The sequence below is a fragment of the Pristiophorus japonicus genome, chromosome 12 (genome assembly GCF_044704955.1).
Source record: "Pristiophorus japonicus isolate sPriJap1 chromosome 12, sPriJap1.hap1, whole genome shotgun sequence".
NCBI classification, from domain to species: domain Eukaryota; kingdom Metazoa; phylum Chordata; class Chondrichthyes; family Pristiophoridae; genus Pristiophorus; species Pristiophorus japonicus.
This window is the reverse complement of record NC_091988.1, coordinates 114,024,816-114,046,846: the sequence shown is the minus strand read 5'-3', so window position 1 is coordinate 114,046,846 and position 22,031 is coordinate 114,024,816. Positions and strand designations below refer to the sequence as shown.

Genomic DNA, 22,031 nt, shown 5'->3' with positions numbered 1-22,031 from the left:
TTTCAGGAAAAATGCAGGGAGCAGCGCCAGCCCTTATACATGGCATTTTTCAATCTTACAAAGGCCTTTTACACTGTCAACCGTGAGGGTCTATGGAGCATCCTCCTCCGTTTTGGATGGCCCCAAAGATTGTCAACATCCTTCGCTTCCTTCACGATAACATGCAGGCCGTGATCCTTACCAATGGATCCATTACAGAACCAATCGACGTCCGCACCGGGGTCAAACAGGGCTGTGTAATCACTCCAACCCTCTTTTCAATCTTCCTCGCCACCATTCTCCACCTCACAGTCAACAAGCTCCCCGCTGGAGTGGAATTAAACCACCAAACCAGTGGGAAGCTGGTTAATATACACTGCCTCCAGGCCAGGTCAAAGATCACACCAACCTCTGTCATTCAACTGCAGTATGTGGACGATGCTTGCGACTGTGCACATTCAGAGGCTAAACTCCAGGATATAGTCAATGTATTCACTGAGACATATTGAAGCATGGGCCTTACGATTAACATCCGTAAGACAAAGGTCATTCACCAGCCTGTCATCACCACACAGCACTGCCCTCCAATCATGAAGATCCACAGCGGGGCACTGGAAAACGTGGACCATTTCCCATATCTCGGGAGCCTCTTATAAACAAAGGAAGACATTGATGTGGAGATTCAGCATCGCCTTTAGTTCACCAGCGCAGCCTTCGGCTGCCTGCGGAAAAGAGTGTTTGAAGACCAGGTCCTCAAATCTACCATCAAACTCATGGTCTACAGGGCTGCAGTAATGCCCGCCTTCCTATATGGGTCAGAGGCATGGACGATGTACAGCAGGCATCTGAAGCCGCTGGAGATTTCACCAATGATGTCCCCGCAAGATCCTGCAAATCTCCTGGGAGGGCAGGCGCACCAACATCAGTGTCCTCGACAAGGCTATCTTCCCCAGTATTGAAGCACTGACCACACTCGATCAGCTTCGCTGGGCAGGTCACATTGTACGCATGCCAGATACAAGACTCCCGAAGCAAATGCTTTATGCGGAGCTCCTTCATGGTAAACGGGCCAAAGGAGGACAGCGGAAACATTATAAGGACACCCTCCAAGTCTCGCTGGTAAAGTGCAACATCACCACTGACACTTGGGAGACCCTGGCCGCAGACCGCCCGAGGTGGAGAAAGTCCATCGGGATTGAGCGGGATAGAAAAGAAGATGGTAAGGCAGGTAAAAGGAAATATAAGAAGTACAAATGCTTCCAAGCTGTTTGATCGCATTCAGCTGTTTGATAGCATTCATGTATCAGCTGACAGAAAGCTAAAAGCAGCTGTTTGTGGCTCTCTCAGTAAAAAGAGAGCCAGCGGTTAGATATGTACGGCCATACTATTTTAAAAATCCTGATCTCATCAGATCTCGAATACGATGCAGAGTAAGGCCTGGTTAGTACTTAGAGGGGAGACCGCCTGGGAATACCAGGTGCAGTGGGCATTTGCTTTTGCCAGAGGCCGCTCATGGTTCTGCACACACACTGCCGTTAATCCATCAACAACCTTTTTGCTGCACTCTCTTTCTCAGTTTCCTTTCACCATTTCTTTCCTGCACATTCTCCTGCTGCTATACAACTGCAAGGGAGTCGACGCAGGGGGCGAAAGAACGCAGAAGAACAAAATAAGATAGCAAAAATCCACATGCTGGCGGAGGGGCACCAGGACGCAGCAGCAGAGAGGAGAGGCAAGGTGCATCGGAACCTCGGAGGGACAAACCGGAACAGAACAAAGAATAAAGTAGGAAGAGCTGAAATTCAATGCAGGTAAAAAGCAAAGCTAACTAGCATGCTGCTTGAATGTATGTGTGTTACAAACGAGATTGACGAGTTGCAGGTGCCACTTGCACATGGGGATCTGAAATGTGGCTATAACATTAATCTGGCTTAAAAATTGATCGGATTGGAAATTAAACAATCGTGGCGATTTGGGGGCGGTGGAAGTTTTTGGGGTGAGGGCAGATTTGGGGATTGGGAGATTTGCGGGAGAGCGATTTAAGGGGGTGAGAGATTTCGAGGTTGGCGAGCGTGTGATTTGCGAATTAATGAATGAGTGATTTGGGGGTGAGTGAGGGAATGGTGAAAGTCAGGTACTTTTGTAGCTTGAGGCAAGGTAATGAAGAGGGTAGGGTTTGGAGTTTTTTTGTATGAGAGGAGAGATGCAAGAGGTGTGGGTGGCGTAAGGAAAATGGTGAAATGGAAATTGAGTGCTGATTACTTGTATGAATGCATGGAATGAGAAAATTAAATGAAGAGCAGCCGTATGTCCATTTAAGTAAATAGATAGCCAGTGTGCTAATGCCAACATCCACACTCGTCTGAAAACGCGGGATTTTGTCTGATCTCGAAAACTGAGCAGAATCAGACGTGGTGAGTATTTGGATGGGAGACTGCATGGGAATATCAGATGCAGTCGGCTGTTGCTGTCACCACAGGCCGCTCATGGTTCTGCATGCACACTGACCATAATCCATGAACAACCGTTCTGCTGCTCTCCCTCTCTCACATTTTTTTCGTGCAATTTCTTCTGCTGCTACACAAATGCAAGGGGGTCTATGCATAACAACAAAATAAAATAGCAAAAAACCACATGCTGGCGGAGGGTCAACATAGAGGGGGCACGACGTGCATCGAAACCTGGGAGGGATAAATAGCAACAGAACAAAGAATAGTGCAGGAAGAGCAGCAATTCAATGCAGGCAAAAAGCAAAGGCAACTCACATGCTGCTGGAATGCATGTGTGTTAATGTGATGAATGTTACAAATCAGATTGGCGTGTTGCAGGCCTCACATGCCACATGGGGTTATGAAATGTGGCTATAACTGCGACCTGGATTAAAAATGGATCGGATTGGAAATTAAACAATCTTGGTGATTTGGGTCGGTGCAAGCTTTTTTGGAGAAGGGGAAATTTGGGGGGAGAGCAATTTGAGCTGTTGAGAGATTTCGAGTTTGGCGAGCGTGAGATTTGGGAGTGAGTGAGTGAATGATTTTGGGGTGAGCGAGGGATTGTTGAAAGTCAGGTAGTTTTGAAGCTTGAGGCAAGGCAATGTAGGAGGTAGGGCTTGTAGTTTGTTTGTGTGGGAGGCAGAGCAGCAAGAGGTAGGGGTGGCGGAAGGAAAATGCTGAAATGAAAATTGAGTGCTGATTATTTGTATGAATGCATAGAATGAGAAAAATAAATGAAGTACAGCCATATTTCCGTTGAAGTAAATAGAAAAGCCAGTGTTGGGATACATATGGCCACTCTATTCTGAAAACGCCCGATGTTGTCTGATCTTAGAAACTAAGCAGATTCATAACTGGCTAGTACTAGGATGGGAAAGCGTCTGTTAATACCAGGTGCAGAAGGCTTCTGCTGCCACCAAGGTCCGCTCATGGTTCTGCACACACACTGCCGTTAATCCATCAATAACCTTTTTGCTCTCTCACTTTCCTTTCCCCAATTCTTTCTTGCACATTCTCCTGCTGCTACACAAATGCAAGAGGGTCGACGTAGGGGCGAAATAACGCAGAACAACAAAATATGATAGTAAAAACCAGACGCTTGTGAAGGGGCACAGGATGCAGCAGCAGAGAGGAAAGACCGGGTGCATAGAAAACTGGGAAGGATAAATAGCAACAGATCAAAGAATAGTGCAGGAAGAGCAGCAATTCAATGCAGGAAAAAAGCAAATCCATCTCGCATACTGCTGGAAGCATGTGTGTTAATGTGAGGAGTGTTACAAATCAGATTGATGAGTTGCAGGCGCCACTTGCCACCTGGGGTTTTGAAATGTGGCTATAATAGAGTCCTCGCTTAAAAATGGTTAGGATTGGAAACTAAACAATCCTGGCGATTTGGGGGCGGTGGAAGCTTTTTTGGGGGGAGGAGAGATTTGGGGATGGAGAGATTTCGGTGGAGAGCGATTTGAGGGGGTGAGAGATTTCGAGGTTGGCGAGCGTGAGATGTGGGGTGAGTGTGTGAGTGATTTGGTGGTGAGTGAGGGAAAGGTGAAAGTCAGGTAGTTTTGAAGCTTGAGGCAAGTCAATGAAGGGGGTAGGGCTTGTATCTTGTTTGTGTGGGGGGCAGAGCAACAAGAGGTGGTGTGGTGGAAGGAAAATGGTGAAATGAAAGTTGAGTGCTGATTACCTGTATGAATGCATAGAATGAGAAAAAGAAATGAAGAACAGCCATATGAAGAGAAAGCCCATTTGCTGATGCCTATGGTCACACAAGTCTGAAAACGCCCAATCTCATCTCAACTCGGAACCTACGCAGAGTCAGGCCTGATTAGTATTTGGATTGGAGACCGCATGGAAATGCCAGGTGCAGTAGGCTTTTGCTGCCACCACAGTCTCTCTGTCGGCTGCCTGACTCCTTCAACAAATGAATATCAGATTGAAATCATCTGAAACATCGCTTCTCGCCGCCAAATGTGATATATTCACAGAGCCCAAGCACACACAGCTTTCTAACGTGGCAGGCAGCACTGGGAAGTCTCTGGAACCTTCTGGTTCTGTTTAATTATTAACTCTGTAGTTGCAGAACACAATACGTCCACATCCACAGTGTGGAGCTAAAAACATTACAAGCTTCCAAACATTACACATTTGTCCTTCTTACAATTCCTTTTACCAGCACTCGCACCATGTTTTCTATCTCTCTTCGCGCCAGCTCTTGCGAACACACAAACAAACTATAAGCCCAAGCCTCCTGTGCCTAGTAGAAATTAGGCCTGTGCCAAGTAGAGAGAGAGACAGAGAGAGAGCGAAAAAGAGAGAGAGCGAGAGAGCGATAGAGAGCGAGATAGAGAGCGAGAGGGAGAGCGAGAGGGAGAGCGAGAGGGAGAGCGAGAGCAGGAGCGAGAGCGAGATGGAAAGAGACAAACAGAGGGAGAGTTGTAGAAAGCGCAGGAACTAACAACAAATGGAGTGCTGAATGAAGGCCTTGAAAACCTCGACTAATACGAAAAGCCTAGGCACCTGGTATTAAGACTCCTATCCAAGTACTAATCAGACCTGTTCTTACTTTGTTGCAGAAATGAGCTACGCTGTGGTGCTTATAGCGCAATGTCTGAGTTTGATTTAGGATGCTTTGGATGACAAGGACCTACTGGTTTGGGTGAGGCTCCTTGGGGAATGGTGACCATAATATGGTAGAATTCATTATTAAGATGGAGAGTGACACAGTTAATTCAGAGACTACGGTCCTGAATTTAAGGAAATGTAACTTCGATGGTATGAGATGCGAGTTCGCTAGACTAGACCGGCGAATGAAACTTAAAGGGTTGACAGTGGATAGTCATTGGCAAACATTTAAAGATCACATGGATGAAATTCAACAATTGTACATCCCTTCCTGGAGTAAAAATAAAACGGTGAAGGTGGCTCAACCGTGGCTAATAAAGGAAATTAAGGATAGTGTTAAATCCAAGGAAGAGGCATTTAAATTGTCCAGAAAAAGAGGCAAAGCGGAGAACTGGGAGAATTTTATAATTCAGCAGAGGTTGTCAAAGGGTTTAATTACGAGGAGGGAAATAGAGTACAAGAGGAAGATTGCAGGGAACATAAAAATTGACTGCAGGTGAATTTATAAAGAAATGGCAGACCAGTTGAACAAAATCTTAAGCTCTGTCTTCACAAAGGACGATAAAAAATAACATTCCGGAAATACTCCGGGAACGAGGGTCTCGTGAGAAGGAGAAACTCAAGGAAATCCTTATTCAGCAGGAAATTGTTTAGGGAAATTGATGGGATTGAAGGCCGATAAATCTCCGGGGCCTGATAGTCTGCATCCCAGAGTACTTAAGGAAGTGGCCATAGAAATAGTGGATGCATTGGTGATCATTTTCCAACAGTCTCTCGAATCTGGATCAATGTAACACCACTTCTTAAGAAATGATGGAGAGAGAAAACGGGTAATTATAGACCGGTTAAACTGGCATCAGTAGTGGGGAAAATGTTGCAATCAATTATTAAAGATGAAATAGCATCGCATTTGGAAATCAGTGACAGGATCTGTCCAAGTCAGCTTGGATTTATGAAAGGGAAATCATGCTTGAGAAATCTTCTAGAATTTTTGTGGATGTAACTCGTAGAGTGGACAAGGTAGAACCAGTGGATGTGGTGTATCTGGAGTATCAAAAGGTCTTTGACAAGGTCCCGCACAAGAGATTGGTGCGCAAAAGTAAAGCGCGTGGTATTGTTGGTAATGTACTGACCTGGATAGAGAACTGGTTGGCAGACAGGAAGCAGAGAGTCGGGATAAACGGGTCCTTTTCAGAATGGCAAACCGTAACTAGTGAGGTGCCACAGGACTTAGTGTTGCGACCACAGCTATTTGCAACACACATTATTGATTAGATGAAGGAATGGAGTGTAATATCTCCAAGTTTGCAGATGACACGAAGCTGAGTGGCCGTGTGAGCTGTGAGGAGAACGCTAAGAAGCAGCAGAATGTCTTGCACAGGTTAGGTGAGTGGGCACACGCATGGCAGATGCAGTATAATGTGGATAATATGAGGCTATCCATTTTGGTGGCAAAAACACGAAGGAAGAAATTTATCGGCATGGCGGCAGATTAGGAAAAGGGGAGGTGCAACAAGACCTGGGTGTCATGTTACATCAGTCATTGAACGTTGGCATGCAGGTACAGCAGGCGTTGAAGAAGGCAAATAGCATGTTCGCCTTCATAGCGAGGGGATTTGAGTATAGGAGCAGGGAGGTCTTGCTGCGGTTGTACAGTGTCTTCGTGAGGCCTCACCTGGAATATTCTGTTCAGTTGTGTTCTCCTAATCTGATGAAGGATGTTCTTGCTATTGAGGGAGTGCAGCGAAGGTTCACCAGACTGATTCCCCGGATTGCAGAATTGAAATATGAGGAGAGATTGAATTGCTTGTATTCACTGGAGTTTAGGAAGATCAGAGGGGATCTCATAGAAACATATACCATTCTGACGGGACTGGACAGGTTAGATGCAAGAAGAATGTCCCGATGTTGGGGAAGTGAAGAACCAGGTGACATAGTCTAATTATAAGGGGTAAGCCATCTAGGACTATGATGAGGAGAAGCTTATTCACTCAGCGAGTTGTTAATCTGTGGAATTGCCGACTGCAGAGAGATATTGATGCCAATTCATTGGATATGTTCAAGACAGAGTTAGCTATGGCCCTTACAGATAAAGGGATCAAGGGGTATGGATAGAAAGCAGGAAAGCGGTACTGAGGTGAAAGATCAGCCATGATCTTATTGGATGATGGTGCAGGCTCGAAGGGCCGAATGACGCATTCCTGCACATATTTTCTATGTTTCTATGTATTGCTGGGTTAAGTTGTTGCTCTGTTTTTTGGAAGGTTGTGTGTGGACCCCCTTGACATTCGATGGCAGCAGAACAAGGAGCAGCAACTCTTAGAATAATAAAGGGAGAGGGTGAGAGAGAACTTAAATGCAGGAGGGAAAAGTAAAAAGCTTGTTGATTGGTTGACGGCAGTGTGAATGTTGCGAGCAGCCTGTGATGGCACTGAATGTCTACAACATCTGGTATTCCAAATCGGTGTCCCTTCCAAGTACTGAGCAGTCATTACTCTGCTTCGCATCCGAGATCAGACTTTTTCGGACTAGTATGGCCGCCAGTATCTAACAGTTGGTTCTCTCTTTACATAAAGAGCTACAGACAGCTGCTTATTGCTTTCTGTCAGCTCAAACAACTCAGATGAATTTGTACATCTTACCGTTCCTTTTCCCCGTCTTCCCACCATCTTTTATATATCACTTCCCTCCTTCTCTCGCGAAAACACAAACAAACTATAAGCCCGAGCCGCCATTGCTAATTACAAATCAGGCCTGTGCCTAGTGGAGAGAGAGCGCGGAACGGAGAGAGAGAGAGAGAGAGTGAGTGAAAACGCGAGAGATTTGTAGAAAGTGCAGGCACGAACAGCAAATGGAGTGCTGAATGAAGGCAGCGACAACCTCGACTAATGAAAAGCCTAGTAGATCTGGTATTAAGACTGCTATCCAAGTACTAATCAGATCTGTCTCTACTTTGTTGCAGAAATGAGCTGCGATGTGTTAGTTATAGCGCAATGTCTGAGTTTGATTTAGGATGCTTTTGATGACAAGGATTACGGGTTTGGGTGTGTTGTTTTGCTCGATTATTTTGTTGCTATGTCTTTTGATTGGTTGTGTGTGGAACCCGTTGACTTTCGATGGCAGCAGGAGAATGAGCAGCAAAGATTTGGAAAAATGAGCAGAGGGTGAAAGAGAAATTGAATGCAGGAGGGAGAAGCGAAAAGCTTGTCGATTGGTTGATGGCAGTTTGAATGTTGTGAGCATCCTGTGGTTGCAGCAAAAGTCTAAGGCACCTGGTATTCCCAGTCTGTCTCCCTTCCAAGTACTAACTATGCCTTGCTCTGCTTCGCATCCGACATTAGCTTTTTTAGTCTATTATGGCCGTAGATATCCAATAGCTGCCTCTTTCTTTACTTAAACGTCCACAGACAGCTGCTTATTGCTTTCTGTCAACTCATTCATGAATGCTATCAAACACTCGCAAGCATTTGTACTTTTTACATTTCCTTTTACCTGCCTTCCCACCATGTTTTCTATCTCTCTTCGCGCCATCTCTCACTAACACACACAAAAAATATAAGCCCAAGCCTCCTTTGGTAACTACAAGTCAGGCCTCTGCCTATTAGAGAGAGAGAGAGAGAGAGAGAGCGACAGAAAGACAGAGAGAGTTGTAGAAAGCACGCAAACAAACAGCAAATGGAGTGCTGAATCAAGGCAGCGACAACCTTGACTAATAGAAAAAGCCTCGCACACGTGGTATTAAGTCTCCTATCCAAGTACCAATCAGACCTGTTCTTAAGTTGTTGCAAAAAAGAGCTATGATGTGGTAGATATAGCGCAATGTCTCAGTTTGATCTAAGATGCTTGGGATGACAACGATTACTTGTTTGGGTGTGTTGTTTTGCTCGGTTATTTTGTTGCATTGTTTTTTGGTTGGTTGTGTGTGGAACCCCTTGAATTTGTATGGCAGCAGGAGAATGAGCAGCAAAGATTTGGAAAAATAAAGGGAAAGGGTCAGACAGAAACTGAATGTAGGAGGGAGAAGCGAACAATTTGTTGATTGGTTGGTGACACTCTGAATGTGGCGAGTAGTCTGTGGTGCTACGAAATGTCTACAGCACCTGGTATTCCCTGTCCATCGCCCTTCCAAATACTAACACGGCATTAGTCTGCTTCAACATCAGAGGAGAGCGGAGATTTTCAGACTAGTATGGCCGTAGTTATAGAACAGCTGGCATTCTCTTTACTTAAAGAGCCACTGACAGCTCCTTATTGCTATCTGTCAGCTCATACATGAATGCTATCAAACAGCTGAGGCATTTGTACTTCTTACATTTCCTTTTACATGTCTTACCACCTTGTTTTATTCTCGGTTCGCACGATCTCTGGCTAACACACACAAACTATATGCCCGAGCCACCATAGCTAAGTACAAATCAGCCCTCTGCCTATTAGAGAGAGTGAGAGCGAGAGCGAGAGCGAGCGGGAGAGCGAAAGAGAGTGCGAGAGAGAGAGTTGTAGAAAAAAAATGCATGATCGAACAGCAAATGGAGTGCTGAATGAAGGCAGCGACAACCTCGACGAATAAGAAAAGCCTAGCACACCTTGTATTAAGACACCTATCCAAGTACTCATTAGTCTTGTCCCTACTTTGTTGCAGAATTGAGCTACGATGTGTTAGTTGTAGCGCAATGTCTGAGTTTAATCTAGGATGCTTTGAATGACAAGGACTTACGGTTTGGTTGTGTTGTTTTGCTCGGTTATTTGTTGCTATGTTTTCTGGTTGGTTGTATGTGAACCGCTTGACTTTCTATGGCAGCAGGAGAATGAACAGCAAAGATTTGGTAAAATAAAGGGAGAGGGTGAGAGAGAAATTGAATGCAGGAGGGAGAAGTGAAAAGCATGTTGATTGGTTGACGGCAGTGTAGATGATGCAAGCAGCCTGTGGTGACAGCAAAATTCTATAGCACCTCGTATTCGCAGTTGGTCTCCCGTCAAAGAAGTAACCAGGCCTTTTTCTGCTGCGCATCCGGGAACAGGTATTTTCAGACTAATATGTCCGCATATATCTAACAGCTCGCACTCTCCTTCATTAGAGAGCCACATACAGATGCTTATTTCTTTCTGTCAGCCAATACTCGATTGCTAACAAACAGCGTAATGCCATCAAAACTCTCGGAAGCATTTGTACATCTTACATTTCCTTTTACCTGGATTCCCACCTTGTTTTCTATTTCTCTTCGATCCATCTGTTGCGAACGCACACACAAACTGTAAGCCCGAGCCTCCATTGCTAAATACAAAGCAGGCCTGTGCATATTAGAGAGCGAGACAGTGAGAGAGAGAGAGAGAGAGAGAGTTGTAGAAAGCCGCAGGAACAAACAGCAAATGCAGTGCCGAATGAAGGTGGCGACAACCTCGAAAATAGGAAAAGCCGAGTATATCTGGTATTAAGAATCCTATTCGCGTACAAATCAGACCTGTCCCTACCTTGTCGCAGAAATGAGCTACGATGTGGTCGTTATTGTGCAATGTCTGAGTTTGATCTAGGATGCTTTGGATGACAAGGACTGCCTGTTTTGCGTGTGTTGTTTTACTCGTTAATTTTGTTGCTGTTTTTTTTGTTTGGTATTGTGTGGACCCCCTTGACTTTCCATGGCAGCACGAGAATGAGCAGCAAAGATTTGGAAAAATAAGGTGAGAAGGTGAGAGAGAAATTGAATGCAGGAGGGAGAAGTGAAAAGCTTGCTAATCGGTTGACTGCAGTGTGACTGATGCGAGCAGCCTGTGGGGGCAGTAAAAGTCTGCAGCACCTGTTATTCCCAGTCGGTTTCCCTTCTCAGTACTAACCAGGCCTTACTTTGCTTCGCATCCAAAATCAGGTTTTTTCAGACGAGTATGGCCATAGGGATTAAAACAGCTGGCTCGCGTTTACTTAGAGAGTCACAGGCAGCTGCTTATTGTTTTCTGTTAGCTCATAAATGAATGATATCAAACAGCTGAATGCTACCAAACAGCTCGGGAGCATTTATCATTCTTATATTTCATTTTACCTGCCTTCCCACCTCGTTCTCTGTCTCTCTTCGTGCCATCTCTCGCTAAAGCACACACACAAACGATAAGCCCGAGCCTCCTTTACTAAGTACTAATCAGACCTGTGCCTATTAGAGACAGACAGAGAGAGAGAGAGTGAGTGAGTGAGAGAGAGAGAGACAAAGAGAATGAGAGAGAGAGTGAGAGAGAGTTATAGAAAGCGCAGGAACGAATAGCAAATAGAGTGCTGAATGAAGACAGCGACAACCTCGACTAATAGGAAAAGCCTCGTATAACTGGTATTAAGACATCGATCCAAGTATTAATCAGACCTGCCCCTAATTTGTTGCAGAATTGAGCTACGATGTGTTAGTTATAGCGCAACATGTGAATTTGATCCAGGATGCATTGGATGATAAGGAGTTACAGGTTTGGGTGTGTTGTTTTGCTCGGTTATTTGTTGCTGTGTTTTTTGCTTGGATATGCATGAACCCCCTTGACTTTCTATGGTAGCAGTAGAATCAGCAGCAACGATTTGGAAGACATAGAAACATAAATACAGAAAATAGGTGCAGGAGTAGGCCATTCGGTCCATCGAGCCTGAACCACCATTCAATAAGAGAATGGCTGAACACTCACTCTGTACGCCTTTCCTGCTTTATCTCCATACCCCTTGATCCATTTAACCGTAGGGGTCATATCTAACTCCTTCTTGAATAGATCCAATGAACTGGCATCAACAACTCTCTGCAGCAGGGAATTCCATAGGTTAACAACTCTCTGAGTGAAGAAGTTTATCTTATCTCAGTCTTAAATGGCCTACCCCTTATCATAAGCCTACATCCCCTGGTTCTGGACTTCCCCAACATCGGGAACATTCTTGCCGCATCTAACCTGTCCAGTCCCGTCAGAATCTTATACATTTATACGAGATCCCCTCTCATCCTTCTAACCTCCAGTGAATAAAATCCCCGTTGATCCAGTCTCTCCTCATATGACATTCCGGGAATCAGTCTGGTGAACCTTCGCTACACTCCCTCAATAGCAAGAACGTCCTTCCTCAGATTAGGAGACCAAAACTGAGCACAGTATTCCAGGTGAGGCCTCACCAAGGCCCTGTACAATTGCAGTAAGACCTCCCTGCTCCTATACTCAAATCCCCCAGCTATGAAGGCCAAAATACCATTTGCCTTTTTCACCGCTTGCTGTACCTGCATGCCAGCTTTCAATGACTGACGAATCAAAGACACCCAGCTCTCGTTGCACAACACTTTTACTAATCTGCCACTATTCAGATAATATTCTGCCTTTTTTTTCCCCAAAAATGGATAACCTCACATTGCATTTGGCCACTCACCTAAACTGTCCAAGTCACCCTGCTGCCTCTTAGGTCCTCCTCATAGCTCACACTGCCACCCAATTTAGTGTCATCTGCAAACTTGGAGATATTACAGTCAATTTTTTCATCTAAATCATTAATAATATTGTAAAGAGCTGCGGTCCCAGCGTTGAGCCCTGTGGCACTCCACTAGTCACTGCCTGCCATTCTCAAAAGGACCCTTTTGTCCCGACGATCTATTTCCTGTCTGCCAACCAGTTCTCTATCCACGTCAAAACATTACCCCAATGCCATGCAGTTTAATTTTGCACACCAATGTCTTGTGCGGGACTTTGTCAAAAGTCCAAATACACCACATCCGCTGGTTCTCCCTTGTCCACTCTGCTAGTTACGTCTTCAAAAAATTCCAGCAGATTCGTCAAGCCTGATTTCCCTTTCATAAATCCATGCTGACTTGGACCGATCCTGTCACTGCTTTCCAAATGCGCTGCTGTTTCATCCTTAATGATTGATTCCAACATTTCCCCCACTACTGATGTCAGGCTAACCGGTCTATAATTACCCGTTTTCTCTCTCCCTCCTTTTTAAAAACGTGGTGTTACATTAGCTACCCTCCAGTCCATAGGAACTGATCCAGATTCGATAGACTGTTGGGAAATAATCACCAATGCATCCACTATTTCTGGGGTCACTTCCTTAAGTACTCTGGGATGAAGATTATCAGACCCCGGGGATTTATCGGCCTTCAATCCCATCAATTTACCTAACACAATTTCCTGCCTAATAAGGATATCCTTCAGTTCCTCCTTCTCATGAGATCCACTGTCCCCTAGTACATTCGGAAGCTTACCTCGTGAAGACAGAACCGAAGTATTTGCTCAATTGGTCTGCCATTTCTTTGTTCCACATTATAAATTCAGCTGAATCCGACTGCAAGTGACCTACTCTTGTCTTTACTAATCTTTTTCTCTTCACATATTTATAGAAGCTTCAGCAGTCAGTTTTTATGATCCCTTCAAGCTTCCTCTCGTAATCTATTTTCCATCTCTTAATCAAACTCTTAGTCCTCCTCTGTTGAATTCTAAACTTCTCCCAGTCCTCAGGTTTGTTGCTTTTTCTGGCCAATTTACATGCTTCTTCCTTGGGTTTAGCACTATCCTTAATTTCCCTTGTTAGCCACTATTGAGCCACCTTCCCCGTTTTGTTTTTACTCCAGACAGGGATGTAAAATTGCTGAAGTTCATCCATGCGATCTTTAAATGTTTCCATTGCTTATCCACCTTCAACCCTTTAAGTATCCTTTGCCAGTCTAAGTTACCTCATACCGTCGAAGTTACCTTTCCTTAATTTCAGTACCATAGTTTCCGAATTAACTGTGGCACTCTCCATCTTCATAAAGAATTCTACCATATTATGGTCAATCTTCCCCAAGGGGCCTCGCTCAACAAGATTGCTAATGAGTCCCTTCTCATTACACATCACCCAGTCTCGGACGGTCAGCTCTCTCGTTGGTTCCTCGACATATTAGGATAGAAAACAATCCCTAATACACTCCAGGAAATCTTCCTCCACTGCATTGCAACCAGTTTGTGTTTATCCCAATCAATATGTAGATTATAGTCGCCCATGATAACTGTTGTACATTTATTGCACACATCTCTTATTTCTTATTTGATGCTATCCCCGTCCTCTCTATTACTGTTTGGTGGTCTATACACAACTCCCACTATCGTTTTCTGCCCTTTGGTATTCCGCAGCTCCACCCATACCGATTCTAAATCATTCAGGTTAATATCCCTCCTTGGTATTGCATTAATTTCCTCTTTAACCAGCAAAGCCACCCCGCCTCCTTTTTCTCTCTGCCTATCCTTCCTAAAAGTTGAATACCTCTGGATGTTGAGTTTCCAACCTTGGTCACCCTGGAGCCATGTCTCCATGATGCCAATTAGATCATATCCGATAACTGCTGTTTGCGCAGTTAATTCGTCCAACTTATTCCGAATAATCCTCGCATTGAGTCACAGAGCCTTCAGGTTGCTTTTTTAACACAATTTATCGCTTCAGAATTTTGCTGTAATTTTGCTCTTTTTGTTTTTTGCCTTGAAATAAATGGAGAGGGTGAGAGAGAAATTCAATGCAGGAGGGAGAAGCGAAAAGCTTGTTGATTGGTTGACGGCAGTGTGAATGTTACGAGCAGCCTTTGGTGGCAGCAAAAGCCTACTGCACCTGGCATTCCCAGGCGGTCTCCAATCCAAATACTAATCAGGCCTGACTCTGCGTAGGTTCCGAGATCAGATGAGATCGGGCGTTTTCAGACTAGTGTGGCCATAGTGTGGCTGATCTTCATTTCTTTTTCTCATTCTATGCATTCAAACAAGTAATCAGCACGCAACTTTCATTTCACCATTTTCCTTCCGCCACCCCACCTCCTGCTGCTCTGCCCCCCACGCAAACAAACTACAAGCTCTATCCCCTTCATTGTCTTGCCTCAAGCTTCAAAACTACATGACTTTCACCATTCCCTCTCTCACCCCCTAATCATTCACTTACTCACCCCGAAATCACACGCTCGCCAACCTCAAATCGCTCTTCCCCAAATCTCCCCATCCACAAATCTGAACTCACCCCAAAAAAGCTTCCAACGCAACCAAATCGCCAGCATTGTTTAAATTCCAATCCTACCCATTTTTAAGCCAGGACTCTCTTGTAGCCACATTTCAGAACCCCATGTGGCAAGTGACGCTGCCACTCATCAATCTGACTTGTAACACTCCTCACATTAACAACATGCATTCCACCAACCTGCCAGTTGCCTTTGCTTTTTTCCTGCATTGAATTGCTGCTCTTCCTGCACTATTCTTTGTTCTGTTGCTCTTTGTCGCTCCCAGGTTTTGATGCACCTTGTCTCTCCTCTCTGCTGCTATGTCCTGGTGCCCCTCCGCCAGCATGTGTTTTTTGCTATTTATTTAGTTGTTCTGCGTCCTTTCGCCCCCTGCGTTGACTCCCTTGCATTTGTGTAGCAGCAGGAGAATGTACAGGAAAGAAATGGTGAAAGGAAAGTGAGAGAGAGAGCAGCAAAAAGGGTGCTGATGGATTAACGGCAGTATGTGCGCATAACCCTGAGCGGCCCGTGGCGGCAGCAAAAGGCTACTCCACCTGGAATTCCCAGGAGGTCTCCCTTCTGAGTACTAACCAGGTAAGAGTTTGCTTAACTTCCTAAATCTCACGATATGGGGCGCTTGCAGACTAACGTAGCCATAGGTATCGGCATAGTCGCTTTCTCTTTACTTAAATGGACAAACGGCTGTTTATCCTTTATTTTTCTCATTCTGTGCAGTCACACTTGTAATCTTCACTCAATTTTAATTTCACCATTTTCCTTCTGCCACCCCCACCTTGTGCTGCTCTGCCTCCCACACAAACAAACTACAAGCCCTACCCCCTTGATCGCCTTGCCTCAAGCTTCAAAATTTGCTGACCATCATCATTCCCTCACTCACCCCCAAATCACTCACTGACTCACCCCCAAATCTCACGCTCGCCAACCTCGAAATCTCTCAGCCCCTCAAATCGCTCTCCCCACAAAGCTCCCCATCCCAAAATCTCTGCTCCTCCAAAAAAAGCTTCCACACCCCGAAATCGCCAGGATTGTTTAATTTCCAATTCTATCCATTTTTAAGACAGGTCTCTGTTGGAGCCACATTTCAGAATCCCATGTGGCAAGTGGGGACTGCAATTCGCCAATCTCAATTGTAACACTCCTCACATTAACACACATGCATTCCAGCAGCATGCTAGGTGGCTTTTCTTTTTTCCTGTATTGAAATGATGCCCTTCCTACACCATTCTTTGTTCTATTGCTGTTTGTCCCAATAGGTTTCGATGCACCTTGTCTGGCCTCTCTGCTGCTGCATCCTGGTGCCCCTCCGCCGGCGTGTGGATTTTTGCTGATATTTTCTTGTTCTGCGTTCTTTCACACCCTGCGTCGACCCCCTTGCATTTGTGTAGCAGCAGCAGAAAGTGCAGGAAAGCAATGGTGAAAGGAATGTGAGAGAGAGAGCAGCAAAAAGGTTGTTGATGGATTAACGGCAGTGTGTGTGCAGAACCATGAGCGGCCTGTGGCGCCAACAAAAGCCTACTGCACCTGGTATTCCCACACGCTCTCCCATCCAAAAAGGAGTTAGATGAGGTCCTTACTACTAGGGGGATCAAGGGGTATGGCGAGAAAGCAGGAATGGGGTACTGAAGTTGAATGTTCAGCCATGAACTCATTGAATGGCGGTGCAGGCTAGAAGGGCCGAATGGCCTACTCCTGCACCTATTTTCTATGTTTCTATGTTTCTATGTTTCTACTAACCAGGCCTGACTTTGCTCAGTTTCTAAGATCACAGGAGATCGGGTGTTTTCAGACTATTCTGGCCACAATCATCAAGACATTCGCTTTCTCATTACTTAAACGGACATGCGGCTGTTCTTCATTTCTTTTTCTCATTCTATGCATTCATAAAGTAATCAGCACTCAATTTTCATTTCAACATTTACCTTCCGCCCCCACTCCTCTTGCTGCTCTGCCTCCCACACAAACAAAATAGAAGCCCTACCTCCTTAACTGCCTTGCCTCAAGCTTCAAAACTACCTGACTTTCAAAAATCCCTCGCTCACCCCCAAATCACTCATTCACTCACCCCCAAAATCTCACGCTCGCCAAACTCGAAATTTCTCAACAGCTCAAATCGCTCTCCCCCCAAATCTCCCCTTCCCCAAATCTCTCCTGCACGAACCCAATACACCAAGATTGTTTAATTTCAAATCCTACCCATTTTTAATCCAGGTCTCAGTTATAGCCACATTTCGTAACCCCATGTGGCAAGTGACGCCTACAACGCGCCAATCTGATTTGTAACATTCATCACATTAAAACACATGCATTTCAGCAGCCTTTGCTTTTTTCGTGCATTGAATTGCTGCTCTTCCTGCACTATTCTTTGTTCTGTTGCTATTTATCCCTCCCATGTTTCGATGAACCTTGCGTGCTTCTCTTTTGCACCTCCGCCAGCATGTGGTTTTTTGCTATTTTATTTTGTTGTTATGCATAGACCCCCTTGCATTTGTGTAGCAGCAGAAGAAATTGCACGAAAAAAATGTGAGAGAGGGAGAGCAGCAGAACGGTTGTTCATGGATTATGGTCAGTGTGCATGCAGAACCATGAGCGGCCTGTGGTGGCAGCAACAGCCGACTGCATCTGATATTCCCATGCAGTCTCCCATCCAAATACTCACCACGTCTGATTCTGCTCAGTTTTCGAGATCAGACAAAATCCCGCGTTTTCAGACGAGTGTGGACGTTGGCATTAGCACACTGGCTATCTATTTACTTAAATGGACATACGGCTGTTCTTCATTTCATTTTCTCATTCCATGCATTCATACAATTAATCAGCACTCAATTTTCATTTCACCATTTTCCTTCCGTCACACACCTCTTGCATCTCTCCTCTCATACAAAAAAACTACAGAGCCCTACTACCCTCTTCATTACCTTGCCTCAAGCCACAAAAGTACCTGACTTTCGCCATTCCCTCACTCACCCCCAAATCACTCATTCATTTATTCGGAAATCTCACGCTCGCCAACCTCAAAATCTCTCACCACCTTAAATCGCTCTCCCGCAAATCTCCCAATCCCCAAATCTGACGTCACCCCAAAAAAACTTCCACCGCCCCCAAATCGCCACGATTGTTTAATTTCCAATCCGATCAATTTTTAAGCCAGATTAATGTTATAGCCACATTTCAGATCCCCATGTGCAAGTGGCACCTGCAACTCGTCAATCTCGTTTGTAACACACATACATTCAAGCAGCATGCTAGTTAGCTTTGCTTTTTACCTGCATTGAATTTCAGCTCTTCCTACTTTATTCTTTGTTCTGTTCCGGTTTGTCCCTCCGAGGTTCCGATGCACCTTGCCTCTCCTCTCTGCTGCTGCGTCCTGGTGCCCCTCCGCCAGCATGTGGATTTTTGCTATCTTATTTTGTTCTTCTGCGTTCTTTCGCCCCCTGCGTCGACTCCCTTGCAGTTGTATAGCAGCAGGAGAATGTGCAGGAAAGAAATGGTGAAAGGAAACTGAGAAAGAGAGAGCAGCAAAAAGGTTGTTGATGTATTAACGGCAGTGTGTGTGCAGAACCATGAGCGGCCTCTGGCGAAAGCAAATGCCCACTGCACCTGGTATTCCCAGGCGGTCTCCCCTCTAAGTACTAACCAGGCCTTACTCTGCATCGTATTCGAGATCTGATGAGATCACAATTTTCAGAGTAGTATGGCCGTACATATCTAACCGCTGGCTCTCTTTTTACTGAGAGAGCCACAAACAGCTGCTTTTAGCTTTCTGTCAGCTGATACATGAATGCTATCAAACAGCTGAATGCGATCAAACAGCTTGGAAGCATTTGTACTTCTTACATTTCCTTTTACCTGCCTTACCATCTTCTTTTCTATCCCTCTTCGAGCCATCTCTCGCTAACACACACACAAACTATAAACCCGAGCCTCCATTGCTATGTACAAATCAGACCTGTGCCTATTAGAGAGCGCAGGAACGAATAGCAAATGGAGTGCTGAATGAAGGCAGTGGCAACCTCCACGAATAGAAAAAGCCTAGTACAGCTCGTAATAAGGCTCCAATCTAAGTACTAATCAGACCTGTCCATACCTTGTTGCAGAAATGAGCTACGATGTGGCAGTTATAGCGCAATGTCTCAGATTGATCTCAATCAATCAATCAAAGGCAGTCCCTCGGAATCGAGGAGGACTTGCTTCCACTCCAAAAGTAAGTTATTTGATGGCTGAACAGTCCGTTACGAGAGCCACACACCCTGTTACAGGTGGGACAGGCATTCGTCGAGGGAAGGGGTCGGTGGGGCTACTTTGCCACGCACTCCTTCCGCTGCCTGCCCTAGGCCTCTTCATGCTCTTTAGGTTGAGATTCGAAGAGCTCAATCCCGGATGGACTTTCTCCACCTCAGGCGGTCTGCGGCCAGGGTCTCCCAAGTGTCAGTGGTGATGTTGCACTTTACCAGTGAGTCTTGGAGGGTGTCCTTATAACGTTTCCGCTGTCCTCCTTTGGCCCGTTTACCGTGAAGGAGCTCCGCATAAAGCATTTTTATCGGGAGACTTGTATCTGGCATGCGTACAATGTGTCCTGCCCAGCGAAGCTGATCGAGTGTGGTCAGTGCTTCAATACTGGGGAAGATAGCCTTGTCGAGGACACTGATGTTGGTGCGCCTGCCCTCCCAGGAGATTTGCAGGATCTTGCGGGGACATCATTGGTGAAATATCTCCAGCGGCTTCAGATGCCTGCTGTACATCGTCCATGCCTCTGACCCATATAGGAAGGCGGGTATTACTGCAACCCTGTAGACCATGAGTTTGATGGTAGATTTGAGGACCTGGTCTTCAAACACTCTTTTCTGCAGGCAGCCGAAGGCTGCGCTGGTGAACTAAAGGCGATGCTGAATCTCCACATCAATGTCTTCCTTTGTTTATAAGAGGCTCCCGAGATATGGGAAATGGTCCACGTTTTCCAGTGCCCCGCTGTGGATCTTGATGATTGGAGGGCAGTGCTGTGTGGTGATGACAGGCTGGTGAATGACCTTTGTCTTACGGATGTTAATCGTAAGGCCCATGCTTCAATACGTCTCAGTGAATACATTGACTATATCCTGGAGTTTAGCCTCTGAATGTGCACAGTCGCAGGCATCGTCCACATACTGCAGTTGAATGACAGAGGTTGGTGTGATCTTTGACCTGGCCTGGAGGCAGCATATGTTAACCAGCTGCCCACTGGTTTGGTGGTTTAATCCCACTCCAGCGGGGAGCTTGTTGACTGTGAGGTGGAGCATGGCGGCGAGGAAGATTGAAAAGAGGGTTGGAGCGATTACACAGCCCTGTTTGACCCCGGTGCGGACGTCAATTGGTTCTGTAATGGATCCATTGGTTAGGATCTCGGCCTGCATGTTATCGTGAAGCAAGTGAAGGATGTTGACAAACTTTAGGGGGCATCCGAAATGGAGGAGGACGCTCCATAGACCCTCACGGTTGACAGTATAAAAGGTCGAAAGGTTTGCAAGATCGAAAAAGGCCATGTTTCAGGGTTGATGCTGCTCTCTGCATTTTTCCTGCGACTGGCGCGCTGCAAAGATCATGTCTGTTGTGCTCCGTAGGGGACGAAATCCGCACTGTGACTCCGGGAGGAGCTCCTCGGCCACAGTGAAAAGATGATTGAGGAGAAGTCGAGCGATAACTTTCCCAGTGGATGAAAGCATGGAGATTTTCCATTAGATGCCAGTCGGACTTGTCTCCCTTTTTTAAAATGACCACAGTCACTGCATCTCGCAGATCTCCCGGCATGCTCTCCTCCCTCCAGATGAGAGAGATTAGGTCATGTATCCGCGCCAACAGCTCCTCTCCACCATATTTTAGCGCCTCAGCACGGATTCCATCCGCACCCGTAGACTTTTTATTCTTAAGCTGTTTTATGGTTTTGGCGATCTCGTGCAAGTTTCGAGTTTTACTGAGTTGATGGTGGGTTGCATGCTGCGGAATGTAATCGAGAACACTCGAGTAACGGGCAGAGTCTCGATTGAGGAGATCTTCAAAGTGCCCCTTCCATCGGGCCCTGACAGCCTCGGTGTCCTTGATGAGTGTTTCCTCGTTCTTGGCCAGGAGTGGGTTGGAGCCTTCGGAGTTTGGACCGTAAGTGGCTTGACTGCAGCGAAGAATCCGCGCATATCATGGCAGTCGACCTGTTGTTGTATCTCCTGTGCTTTCTCCATCCATCACCTGTTCTTTTGGTCCCGGGTTTTTTGCTGAACCTGAGCCTTGAGCCGTCTGTAATGTTGTTTTGCAGCTCTCGAGTAGGGCTGTTGCTTGATGCTCAGAAATGTATTGCACTTGCAATTTATTAGTTCTTCGATCTCCTGATCACTTTCATCAACCAGTCCTGGTGTTTTCTGGTTGAGTCACAAAGTGTCTCTTCACAGGCACTGGTTATAGAGGCCTGGAGGGCAGACCAAGCCCTATAGGGATTCAGCATCTCAGTGTCATCAAGGCACGCCAGATTGGTTGTGAGGCGCTGGCTGTATATGGCTCTCTTACCTTGCTCTCTAAGTGCCCATGCATTAACTTTTTGTGGAACTGTTTCTGCTGTCCCCTCTGCTTTGGGGCAATGTTAATTTTGATGATGAATCTGATTAGGCAGTGGGCCTTCGGCCAGGGACTGCATCGGCCGGAACGGGATCCCTTCCGCCAAGGACAGCAGCGGCCGGTATTGGATCATTTCGGCCAGGGACAGAAGCGGCCGGTTTTATCTAGGATGCTTTGCATGCCAAGGACTTACAGGTTTGGGAGTGCTGATTTGCTCGGTTATTTTGTTGCTGTGTTTTTTGTTTATTTGTGTGTGGACCCCCTTGACGATCGATGGCAGCAGGAGAATGAACAGCAAAGATTTGGAAAAATAAAGGGAGAGGGTGGGAGAGAAAATGAATGCAGCAGGGAGAAGCGCACAGCTTGTTGTTTGTTTGACGGCAGTGTG

General features: G+C 45.7%; 1 pseudogene; it reads right to left on the bottom strand.

The window, feature by feature from the left end:
• Window positions 1-14,658: 14,658 nt before the first annotated feature.
• Window positions 14,659-14,777, bottom strand: LOC139277866 (5S ribosomal RNA; annotated as a pseudogene).
• Window positions 14,778-22,031: the final 7,254 nt, after the last annotated feature.